This window comes from Heterocephalus glaber, unplaced genomic scaffold (assembly GCF_053883595.1).
Source record: "Heterocephalus glaber isolate CG9 unplaced genomic scaffold, H.glaber_assembly_v1.0 deba00001547, whole genome shotgun sequence".
Taxonomy (NCBI): Eukaryota; Metazoa; Chordata; class Mammalia; order Rodentia; family Bathyergidae; genus Heterocephalus; species Heterocephalus glaber.
Genome location: NW_028258340.1, coordinates 14,542,507 through 14,555,751, shown reverse-complemented (window position 1 = coordinate 14,555,751; position 13,245 = coordinate 14,542,507). Strand labels below are relative to the sequence as shown.

At 34.3% G+C, this 13,245-nt stretch overlaps 1 non-coding gene and 1 pseudogene across 1 annotated transcript; one reads left to right on the top strand and one right to left on the bottom strand.

Annotated features, from left to right (window-relative positions):
* Positions 1 to 2,577: 2,577 nt before the first annotated feature.
* LOC147824352 (U1 spliceosomal RNA) lies at positions 2,578 to 2,741 on the top strand. The gene has a single exon (XR_015442465.1). It is a non-coding gene; the product is annotated as a U1 spliceosomal RNA (small nuclear RNA).
* Positions 2,742 to 6,963: 4,222 nt separating this feature from the next.
* Positions 6,964 to 7,493, bottom strand: LOC101717995 (ADP-ribosylation factor-like protein 5A pseudogene; annotated as a pseudogene).
* Between the last annotated feature and the right edge of the window lie 5,752 nt (positions 7,494 to 13,245).

The following is a 13,245-nucleotide window of genomic DNA, read 5'->3' as shown; positions in this document are numbered from 1 at the left end:
CACCTTCTCTGCCCTAGGAGCGTGGAATGGCAGTGGGGGAGCCTCATTCCGGGTGCTGGGACTGGCTCACCTTCTCTGCTCTAGGAGTGTGGAATCAGTGGACAAGGAGCAGTGCATCAGTCAGAGGAGTTGCTCAGGTATCAGCCTCACCTGATTGTCCTCAACAAAATTTTTAATGTGAGTTTAAAATGTGACTATTTTGATGCTATACACTACATATACATTCTTAAATAAAATACAATTTCTACTACCTTTCCAAAGCTTACAGTGTACAGAAAAAAATAATGAAACAACGACACCAAATATGTGGAATTATAAATATTAAAATTGTTTAAAATAAAAATGAACTATTTTGAGACACATAAATATAACAGCAGTTATGATATCAGTGTGGCATTAGAAAAGACCTCTTTGATGTTTTCCTGAGAATGGAAATTAGCACTTGAGCAAGAACAGGTAAGCAGGCATACAGATGACAGGGCAGGTGTTCAAACTCAAGCTTCTTTGTTTTCAATGTTCTAGCTGTCTGAAAAGAAAAAGCAGAAGAAAAACAAATAAAACATTCCTCATTCCAATGGAGTAGCAATTGGTTTGATTAATGCTCTAGCCACTTGAGTGAAAGTAAAGGACTCACTTGGATTAACTAAAATTTAACACATAGTTTGTTTCAAAAAAAATTAGCAAAGTCTATTCATTCTAAAAAATTCAAAGACTATCCTCATACCTTTGGAAATATTCAATGACAGCTTAGGAAGGATTGGCTAGTGGTCTGATCCTTCTCATGGAAGCAGCATATCTGATTTTGAACAGTTATCAACAAGAAACAATTGGAACCATCCCTCCTCTCCTTGGCCTTTCCCTAGATTTCGGCAGTCACATCTGCTTCTTCTTTCCATCCCATTGAAGGAACTCTTATTCCAAATGACTTATAATTTTTCCATCTGAATTCTAGATTCCACAGATTATCATTTCTTCAAGGACCTTGCCTTGCCTGACTTGTACCATTACCTTCTTCACATTTACCCTCAGCACTCAAGGAAAGAATCATAAATTTAAACCACTCAAATTTTAAAAATCTTGTTAATCTACCTGCATCTTCCAATATTTTTTCTCTTCTCTTTGTCAGTAAAAAGTTTATGGCTCATCTTTATTATTGGTTCTGTTGTCATCCATTCTCTGAAAGAATATGGAAATTCACAGATTTTTTTTTAGTTCTGGTGCACATTGAATTATGAGAAGATCTAGACAAATAACAAAAATATATTATTACTTAAGGAATAGATTTTGGCAAATTTTTAGAGAGGATACAAGAAAGGATTAGGATACTATTCAAAAGGCTATAAAAGAAGAGCTAAGAACTGTTATTTGGTGAACAGAAAGGACATGGGAAAGAAAACATTTAAATAAAGCTGTGGCTAAACTCCAGACAGTTTTGTCAAAATTTGATAAACACAAAGAACTTCAATTATTTTGAAGTATATTTGGTTTATGGGCTGTATTTCTTCTATTAAAATGCCACTCTCACACTAGAATATGTGTTTCATTTATTCAGCTGCATTATCTTCAGATTAAACTGCAGATAAAATGTGTGTTTCATTTCGTGAAGATTAATTTAGCTGTCCACTTATGATTCATATATCTGTCAACCATATTTAGATAAGCAGTTTCCTCAATAAGTTTGTTTTGTCATGACTCTCATCATGATTCCTCAAAAATCATATACTACTCAGATTCCGCTCTTCAGCTACAAATATGAAATTTTAACTACATACCAAATATTTCCTTTACTATGAACTACAGTGTGCAAGTAGAAAACCTTTTCTTACTTATTTCCTATTTTTGTAAGCAGAACCATAATACATCCAGTTTTTCAGAACAGGTTATCATTCTCCAATATAATCTAGATTCTGAGTCAGTCCCAAACTACACTTGTTTCTCTTGCCCATACACACATCTATCATCTTCCCTGGTGCATGCAAAATTTTTAACCCAAAATACTGTAGGTGTCTGGTCTAGTTTATGGCATGTATGTATACCAGCCACAATTCTCCTCAATTCTACTACAAGGATACTGTTTAAATAACATCTAAACATATCCTTGTCCATTCACCATCATTGGTAAAACATAAAGCAGGCAACACTCAAAAGGTATTTGCCACATGCCAGAGGATATTGCAAAACTTTTAAATATTAGCTATTTAATTCTTAGAAAAACTTTATAAGGAAATACCATAAGTATATCTCAATTACACAGATATAAGTCTAAGGGGAAAAATATTACATAACAGCTAACAATTGGTAGAACTTGGATTTGAATGAAGGCAGTGTGATTTCAGAATTTCTGCTACTAGCAAGATTTCAAGATCTGGTACATTTTGTATCTTTCTTTTCATTGACTTTCTTTATGTTTCCTGAAAATAACATAATTGTGAAACCTTTCACATTCTTTTCCATTCACTTCAAATACTCTACTCAGGTCTATACCTATCTTGTCTACCTCACCTACTCTTATTATAAGAAGGAATTCATATTATTTTCTGCAAAACTTCGTCCTAACATCTCTATATTTATATTGTGATACTTACCTGGGAGAGGAGATACCATGATCACAAATGTGGCTTTCCCAAGGCGGGGCTTATCCATTGCACCTTGGCTAAGCTGATCCCTGACATTTCCCCAAATGTGAGAAAATCAACAGTTTAATTTGTGGTAGTGGGGGACTGTGTTCATGCTTTCCCTTGGTGGGAAAAATTAAGGAAAAATGAATATATTATGAGATGCCAGGGATATCTTTACCTTTACCACTTCTGTTATTATAATTATATTCTCTCTTAATTGTTGTACTGTTTAAGAAAAAACCATGAGGTTAATAATTATGTAACGGCATTATACACATATATTACAAGGTATAATATTTGTTCACTATATTGACTAATAAATAAAGATAATGGAGCTTCAACATTTATGTGACTGATGAGTAGCAAAATAACAATAACTGTTTTGGTGATAATTTTATTTTAATTGATAAATGAATGTTTAAAATAGTGTGAAGATTATCCTCTCAAAGTTACCAAACTTCACAAAGAAGACAAGTGAATCAGTTAAGAAAAAAAGAACAGCATCATCTAATCAAGCAACCCTGTCAAAGAAATCTACAAAGTTAAGGGTTTGCAAAGCCATCAAGCCATGACTCTCTTATATTGCACAATAGAAATTCAAAGGGGAACAACTCCATCAATGTTGTATAACCTCATATTGTCTTGTAACAAACCCACAAATACGGACAAATACAAAACAGACAACAAAACTTGTTAATACTCTACCAATGATCTGAACATGACTTACTAGAAATTATTTTAGAAAATAAACTATTAATTTTGTATGGATTACACAGCATGCATACTTATCAATTCCAGCTAGCTAATTTATAAAGTTACAATTTTAATCATTTTTACAAACTCAACTAAGTAGATTTATTTAAAAGTATGAATTCTTGAAATGTAGTCTGGAGAATGTAAGTGTAAAATTTTTGTCATATGACATCAAATTAGAAAAAAAATACAGTCCTATCTTGGAGAAGTACTCTATTGTATTTGATGAATTTGCTCAAACACAGATTTAGGTTGCAATGGGGGAAACATTACTCTGGAAAAATATTAGAAAATCCCTAATGGTTTTTCTTGTTTTCTTTTATCTGTGTATGTGTGTGTATTTCTATTCCCTATCATATTTTTTTGTTAAAATATCTTAGTGGATGAAAAACACAAACCAATCCAAATAATATGAAACAAAAACAATTTTTAAAAAAACCTATCGCAAAATATAATGCAGATTTGAATTGAATCAGGCTTTACCACAGAAACAAAATGTACAGGTCAGAAAACAAGTCAAGATAGATTGTTCAAAAATGATACTCAAATTGTCTATTATCTTTTCCATCTAAAGAGAAAATGGATCCAATGCTATCTCATGGAAAATATAAGAGTTGTTGACCATCAGGTCCAAATCTCATCTGTTTTCAATTTCACATTTCCAAATAGTGCTGGCAAAAAAATCTCTAAATGACTATGAATGCTCATAACATCTTTCAAACCACATTTCATATTCCTAAATTATCAAACTAGTGCAAATTAGTGCTTATTAATGTGATTTATTGCTGGAAATCGTATTTTTTAATGATAAGCATTAACTTTAAATGAAATTAAATAAATGTGGTCCTAGAATATTTTACTTTCCCTATAACCCTGAATTAATTGCACATAAAACAGTATCATGACATAATATGAATAGTGAACAAAATATACATTGTTGACATTGTATACTTAGCAGTAAATCACTGTAATACAGATTGTAAGCCATAGTGTTGCTGCAGTCAGAGTGAAGACTGAAAGGCCAGCTTTATTCATATTGCTTTATTCCCTAATTACAAAATAAAATGTTACAAATATAAAATGTTTTAATGGCTCAGTAGAAAAATTAATGAAGAATAAATGTATTGGGATTTTTTCTTTTTGGTACCGGGAATTGAACTCGGAACCTTGCACTTGTGCAGCAGGCGCTGGAACCACTGAGCTAAATCCTGGCCTAATGAAGAATAAATGTAAATACCCTATGATTAATATTCTTTTTGAATTCTACTGGGAACACAAAAGTTATATAGTATTATAGACAGTTAAGTTAAATAGAAATTAATATACAGTCAAGGAGGGACTGGATCCTCAAGGAAGTCAGCACAAAAAATGAAGACATCAGAATTGTGGCAGGAAGTGGATCTGAAGAAGGCCGGGCCTCAAGAAAGAGACACATGGCCAGGCCTGCATGCCTCCCTAAGGGCTAAACAATAACTTTAAATTATACTGTAATTAGCACCACCTGGACAAGTAAGTCCAGATAGGGATCAGTCACCCAGGTAGGTGACCAGAGCATCGGACCCATCCCTTCCCCAAAGTGCCTTTATTCTCACCACATACCCTTGTTACACGACTCATTTCCCTATTGGATCAATATTAGCTAAGTGGCTATACTTGTAATCCTATAAGTTGATTGTAGTTTGACCCACGTTGTACCTACATTGTGACTTTGCTATATAAATTACTCCCAACAAAGGCCTCAGTGGCCCCCTGCTCAGAACCCCTCCTAGAAATCCAGGAGCTAGTCTTCTTCCCTTTATCTCCAACAAAACTCTCCTAACTTCTTCCTTTGGTTTGCAACTTCATTCCTTGATATTGTAAGACCACGAACTCAGCACATTTGACATCTAACAAACAGGTTGGGAGTTAATTTTTTCCTATATCAATAGTACTTTGAGACAACACATTTGATTATATTGAACAAAGATTTGAGATCATCTATAGGTGGATCTGTGCTAAATAATACTGTAATGTACTAAAAAAAAGTAAGAAATCTTGCCTATGGAAAGCTTGTGGAATAGTATGCTAGAAGAGTATTTATAAAATAACTCATGCAAAGTTTAATGGAACAAAAGCTATGGAAGAAATTTCAACCCATGATGGATTAAGCAGATGACTAAAATACTTCTTTTGCTTCCTGAGGCTGGAAAGGGATTCATGCAGGAGAAACTGGCATTTGAAAGGTCCTTTAACAACTGATAGATATCACAGATAGAGATGGAGGAAAGAATAATGTAGAAAGATTCATACAACAGAAATACCTTTAAGATAGTAAAAAACAAACAAAAAAACTCTTTGGAAATATAAAGGTGTTCTGAGGCAAGTTATTTCTTAGTACAAATAATATACCATGTCTATCAGTTTCTCAAATTCATAAAAGCATTAAAAAATTGCACTTTACAATTCTTATAAATGGTAGAAGAAAATACAAGAAAATTTATAGAAACAAAATCTAAAACCATTCAAACTCCTAAAATAAAAGATTTGTAAATTTAAAAATTACCAATGTTGCTTGGAAAGTATGCCTTATACCCTCAAATTCTCTTTAAATGCTTGACTTATAATTTAGTACTTTAAAAGATTATGGCTAAATTATTTAACAATGTTTTTAGAATGTTACTCTCTGGATAGGCATAATTCATACAATAGTTTTTTTTCCATTAAGAAGAAACCACAGGATAGTTTTAATCACAATTTATGATCAACTGATTAATGCAGTAACAATTTTTTCAGGGATTCAGATGGCATAAAACCAGCAAAGGAATAATGTGGTAATTCTTCACTGTGAAATTCCATCAGTAGTAATATCAAGCCAAGAATCTGACCACTTGGTTGGATTTTGTTTCCACGTGTGCTACTGAGCATTAAAAAATAGGTATACTATGTCGAGCTTTTTCATTTCTTAATTTGAAGAGCAGCTCAATGATTTTGGGCATTGGTTAGCACAATACAGATAAAATAAGGGAAAAGTATGAAATAGTATTTTAACACCAGTGCCAGTACTTATCTCATTATGGTAATAACAAGGATATTATTAATCTGTGTTATTTGCTTTTCTTAGAACATAAATCAAACCCATTAACTTGAATTTGAGGTATATATATAACACATACACAGCCTCAAGCAAAATACTTTTTGTAAGTAACATTACATTTCAAAATATTGGAAAGAGTATGTGCTGATTTTGACTGAATGAAACAAGAAGAGAACAACATTCAACTAGAGAGGGTTATACTGATAATCAAGCTCTTTATAAATTTCACAATGTCTTCCTCTCCCTTTGTACTTACCACAGGTTATACAGTGATCTGTGAGGATTTATTATGAGAAAAATATCAATCACAGCTTCAATAAGGTACTTTGGAAGGAACTAATGAGAGAGCAAATTGGAAGGTGAAACTTTGTTGTCAAATAAGTGGTCTCAATTTTTCTTCCTCAGAAAAAATTTTAATCAGTTTATTATAAATATATCTAAACCATACAATTTTGTAGCTTTCAGGTAAAGTTTGGCACTTTGCTTATGCAAAGTCTATGAGGTCAGTGGAGATCATCTTCATCTAATTTTAAATTGTGACATCATTCATTCAAGTCCTTGGCATAATCCCCTGCCAGTTAGAGGGCAGCATGCCTGGATATGCCACTGGTGATCTTTAATAGAAGTGAGCTTTAAGAACCAGGAGATTTCTGCTACAGTCATGCATCCTTTAACATCTTGTTTATTAGCGAAAATCAGCAATCCAGCTTTCTTTAGGTCCTCATGAGCTAACGTTTTGTAGAGTTCTTCTCTAGTTACAGAAATCCTCTCTCTGTGCTGTCCACAACAAATAAAAACTCTGTATTAGTATAGTAAATGTTCCAGGAAGAGCAAAGAGCTTCCTGGCCACCAATTTCCCACATCAGGAAACATGTGTTATTAATCATTATCTCTTCTACATTACTTCCTATTGTAGGGGATATACGTACTTCATCCATACAAAATGGGTAAAGGATGGAGCTTTTCCCTGCATTATACAACCCAAAACTGATAACTTCGTGTTTCTGGAGATTGAACAGTGTCCATATCGTGGTAAAGAGAATTCCCATTCTCGGGCAGGGAAGCCCTTCCAGCCTCCCCCCGCCCCCACCCAGAAAGAGACGCCCAGAAGCCTCTGCTGATACTAAGCCTGCGCAAACCGCTGGCAGTTTCCAGGGAAGCGGAGGAAGGCCAAAACCCAGGCCGCCCTGCCGCGCAAGGCTCCGCCCATGCACTCGCAGTTGCTCTCGCTGGGCTCCTGGACTCAGAAGCCGTCGAGTTGTTGTTTACAATGAGCCGCGTGGCCCACTGTCCCCCTCAACTCCTCTCTGCGGTGGCAGCGACCACACAGTCTGGTCTGGCTAGGATTATTGTGGTTAAAAAAATGAGAAAAAAATGTTTTGAAGTCATATGGCATATTGACATCCTCAGGACATGTCAATTAATGGTAGATGGAGTAAAAAGAAAAAGAAACTTTCTTCAAAGAAGGGAGTGACATTCAGACTGTAAAGTTTGTTTTCACACTGCACTTGTGGAATGTTAATGTGAGAAACAAACCCATTCCCCATCAAAACAATTATTAACTGGTATAAACTATTTTAAAATGTTTAAAACTCTCAGTCATAGGGCAAGGGCTCTACCCAAGCCCCACAGACTAAGAACACTGGGGTACCAGTCACTCTACCTCACCTCACTCATTAGGTGGAAGGAAGTTCCACACCAGGAGTTTCACAAAGATTAGAAACCGTGAATTACACAGCTGATAACGAGTTTATATAAATAATACAAGAACTCTTGCAGGCGTGGTAGCGCACGCCCGTGATCCCAGCACTTGGGAGGCTAAGGCAGGAGGACTGATGCAAGTTCAAGGCCAGCCTGAGCTACAAAGCGAGACTTTCTCAACAACAACGACGATGACGAGGGCAACAAAACCAAAACCGAAACAAAACTCTTACACGTGAATAGTAAATACACAACACAATTGACAATGGGCAAAATATCTGCATAAATATTTCTTTAAAGAAGACAGACATGTGATTAATAAGCATATGAAAACTGTTTGACATGTTATTATTTCACATACTAGTGTTGTGCCCAGATCACGAAGTCCCCAAAGACCACCAAGGAACCGATTCCGATGTAAACACACGAGGGTTGTTTATTCAAGCTCGAGCAGGGGCACTCAACCGTCACCAACGCAGCGGATCAGGATTGAGAGCCCCGAATTTCAAATCAGCAGGGTTTTTATTGTGGCTACTGCAAGGTTTGGGGATGTTCCATTTAGCAGTTACATGATTGGTTGATATTTAGCAAGCATGGAGGGTTGAGGGGTGGCTACATGTAGAGTTTATGGGAAAAAGGAACAATCAGCACATTGACAGAATGTTCTATAGATAATGGGCCCGGGAGCATCTGTTTTCTGGGAAGACAGAGGATTGAGTTAGGAGCTGTGTCTCTTTTTTTTTTTTTATCTGTTGTCCCACAGCAAGGACATTTTATCATTAGTTTATGGGCACAAAGGAGACTAGGGGAATAGTTGACTTCAGTGAAGTGGAATTTATGTCAAGGCCACTTTACTGTCTTATATTTAAGATGGACTCAAACTTTAAAATGGAGTTAGTTAGGTCTCACACTAGTATGCCTTATAAAAGAGACTTAACAAATGTTGGTGAGGTTGTGGAGAAATTAGAACCTCCATGTATTGATGCAGGCAATGTAAAATGGTGCAATTGTTTTGTAAAACAGTCTCAGATTCCCTTTAAAGGTTAAATATGGAATGGCTGCAAAATAACAAAAATTCCACTTCTATGTATATACCCTAGAAAATTGAAAATGTATGTAATACACAAAAAAATACACAAACTCTTGTAGCAATAAGAGTCACAAAAAAATGGAAACAACTCAAATGTCCATCAACTGATAAATGAATAAATACAATGTAATATATCTACACAATAAAAAGTGATTTGGCAATAAAAAGTAATGCTTGATACAGCATAGGTAGACTTTAAAATCATTATACTTAGTGAAATAAATCAATCACAAAAAACCACACAGTCTATCATTTCATTTACATGAAATGTTGAAATGTACAAATCTACAGACACAGGCAGATTTGTGTTTGTCAATAATTGAAGATGTGGGAGGTGAAAAATAGGAAAAGACTAATAGATATAATTTTCTTTTTAGGGTGATGACAATGTTCTAAAATTGACTGTGTTGATGGTTTCAAAATATGTGAATATATCCATTGAATTATTCACTTTAAAAAGGTTAATAGTATGGTATGTAATATCATAAAACTGAAATGTATAGTAAGAATATTACACATCAGTGCATTAATATAAAGTATGAAGTGGACAAGACAGAAGGAAAAGAAGCCATGAAAAGTGTATTTTCCTGGTGAAACACATTGAAAATATAATCTATGCAAGTATAAGCAGACACATATATCAGACTTGTGAATAGACAAAAGATGTTTTTCCTTTGAGAAATCAAAAATGGTCTTGTACTTTGCTATTTTTTCCTATACAAAATATTGCATTACTATAGGGGATAACTTGTGAGTCTCCTGAGTTCAAAACCAAGCTATAGCCTTTTTGTTGGTTTTGTTTTGTTTTTCAGTACCAGGGATCAAACTCGGGTCCTTGTGCTTTCGAGGCAGGAGGCAGAACCACTGAGCTAAATCCCTGGCCCTAGCCTTGTGTTTTTCATTTCTAAAATTCAACAGTTTTGACCTCTGATTTTGCATTATATTTGCAATATTATAATGATTATTCTTCTCTCGTATAAAGTTTCTCTTTACAAAATATAGGATTTTAGTTGTTTCCTTTGGAAACCCCAGAAATAAATTTAAAATTTCACAGTCATGTTCTTTGAACTTAATTATTCAAATAATAAAATAAGAGCTTTCTTGATATTTCAGCAAGGACAAACTTTGCATGTCTCCGTACTGAAAATTAAGGACATAATTAGATGAAACTGTAGTTCAGAAATGAATAAAAATAATGAATGCCTGAAATGATTACAAAGAATTATTAAACAAGACTAAATCTGGAAAGTCTAGAAAAGCAGATGACTAAGGAAAACATAATTATATACAAATATCTGATAGGTGCCAAAAGAAGGTAAGGTAGCAAACAGAAGCCAAGAATATGGAGAAATAATTAACAATGACATGTTAATAGGGGGAAAATCAAAATTAAAACTAAAAGCTAATTTACAGTATAAAGTGTAGAATATAATGTGATATTGAAAATTATTGCTAGATTACAAGTCATCAAAAATATGTTTACTAAAAGTATAGAGGAGTAAAGTTATGGTAACAATGTTCTTTAAAACACAATATTAGCATGCTCCCTATTACTTTAAGAAGTAATGATTGGGTAATTAAACAAAGGGACAGGAACTGTACATTGATAAGCACTTTTTAAAGACATAACTTTGGGAGAATTACACAACCTAAGCATGTATTTTTTTCCCAATATTCACATCTCCTAATATTGATTTCTGTGTCCAGCATAGAAAGGATAATTAGGGCCAGGGATTTAGCTCAGTGGTTCTGCCACCTGCCTTGCAAGCACAAGGTCCTAAGTTCGATCTCCTTTCCCAAAAAAAAAAAAAAAAAATAGAAAGGATAATTAGAAGATGTTGATTCTCAAACATTAATATTATTTATTTTATTAAAAAGTAAGATGAGCATTATCTTTTACTTGCTAATTTCAATAATGGATACATACAATTTCTGTTGCAACTATATCTTTCACCTTATAGAAAAAATATGATATATGACAAAGCAATTATGGTGAAATTTCAAATGCCTATAAATGTCAAATATTTTCTAGTAACTTCCATTAACTTTAGGCAAGTTATTAGTTATTTTCTTTCAGGTGAAAATGTTACTTTTTCTTTGAACTTAGGAAGAGATGATCTATCTGTGCTTCATATTAAAGGGAATAATAATAATAATTTTTAAAAAATACTTAGAAGCAATGATCTTTGGACTTAGACAAAGTTACTGTTTTCACAGTAATCACCCGGGTTCTTATTCCTTTGCTTCTTTGTTCTAATTATATTTATACATTTAATTCTGTTTCACTGATTTGAAATTTTAACCTACCTCAATCAGTACTCAGAAAATGTATACTTCAAAAATGAACTTTGATCAAAATCTTTGAAATAATTCAAGTCCCTGACAAATTTAGTGCACAAAACAGATATGAGCAAAGCTACACAGCCACACCAAGTATCTACACATACATATTCATGTGCAATTAATATTTGTATTCTATTAGTAGCAATTTAAAATTCATTTTTTAATTTAAAATAGTAAATTGTAAACAATTGTAACTATTGTTTATAATAGACATCAACATTCTCATATCAGCTGTTTCGTTGCTTTCAAAACCTAAAAGATAACATCAGAAATAAATATCTATGAGGGTCAGGGATTTAGCTCAGTGGTGCCATGCCTGCCTCCCAAGTGCAAGGTCCCAAGTTCAATCCCAGCCCCCACAAAAAAAGGAAAGAAATACCTATGTGAACTATAATGTAAATACAAACAAAAGTCTACCACAGAAATAATCTTTCCTTCAATTGTCACACCCAAGGCAGTTTTCACACATGAAAACTGCATGTTCCATGCACAAGTATCACACTGATAGCACATATGTTTTGTTTTCCTGTCATTTTTTGTAGGGCACCGCTGACATCTTTTTGGTTTTCCTGTTGTCATAGTAGGTCTCTGTGATGTTGCACATGCCTGTTCACCTTTGAGCTCACCACTGTGCTGTATAAATTTTTTCATGCAGTTTCCAGGGCAGAAACATTTTATTTTTACTCTTTTGTAATTTATTTCTTATGAGTTCCAGTCCCAATCCTCTAAGAAAATTTCTCCATGATATTTTGGACTTGCTATTTTGTTTGTAAACTATCAAATTATTCATGCCAAAGATATTTAGGATCAAGTAAAACACAACCATTGGCCAACACTTTGTGTTTCAAGTGACATCATAGTTGCTGCATAACTCACCAACAACATCTACTCCACCTTTGGTTTTGTTGTAAAAAGTTGCCATCTCAAGCTTCAGTTTTGTCGAGATTTCTGTCAATTTTTCCATCATTGTGCATTGTTGACATCAGCAGTACCAGCTTGCTTTTCCTTTGTCATATACAAGGCCAAGGTTATATCTTTCTGAAATCCAAAGATTGTACTACACAATTCCCTGTTTTGAAATTGCAGCATTTCATTGGGAATTTCTGCTTTGTTCTTGCATATAGTTCCTATTCTGGTCAATTTGTGCTCTGCTACCAAATGTAACACCAATTGGAAACTGGTACACCAATTGGAAACTGGTAAACCAATTCTCGAATGTCACATTCTGATTCATTTGGGAGATGGAAGCAACAAGTCTGTTCACAACATCATTTGCTTCATTACTGTACTAGTAAAGAGCTAGGGGCTGAGTTCCAGGATAAATTTCTAAACTGAAGGTATACGTCTTCACATCTAGCAGAGCATATATATTTATATCATATTTTGAAGGCTTTTTTTGGCATATACTGCCTAAAGCTACAGCGACCGGGTTTATTTTTTTTATTAGTTCTTTTATTGGTACATATTAGGTATAAAATTCATTTATATTTATCACTGGGTGTTTGTATTGTAAGACCGTGGGCCTTACCAATCGCTCCAAGGAGCTGACTACAGTGAGGATCACCCAGGAGGGAACACACGGGACAAATTGAGAAAGTAAAACAGACCTTTATTAGTCTGGCCAGATGGCACCCTCCAAGCACCAAGCTTAGAGAGGTGCCCGGCTC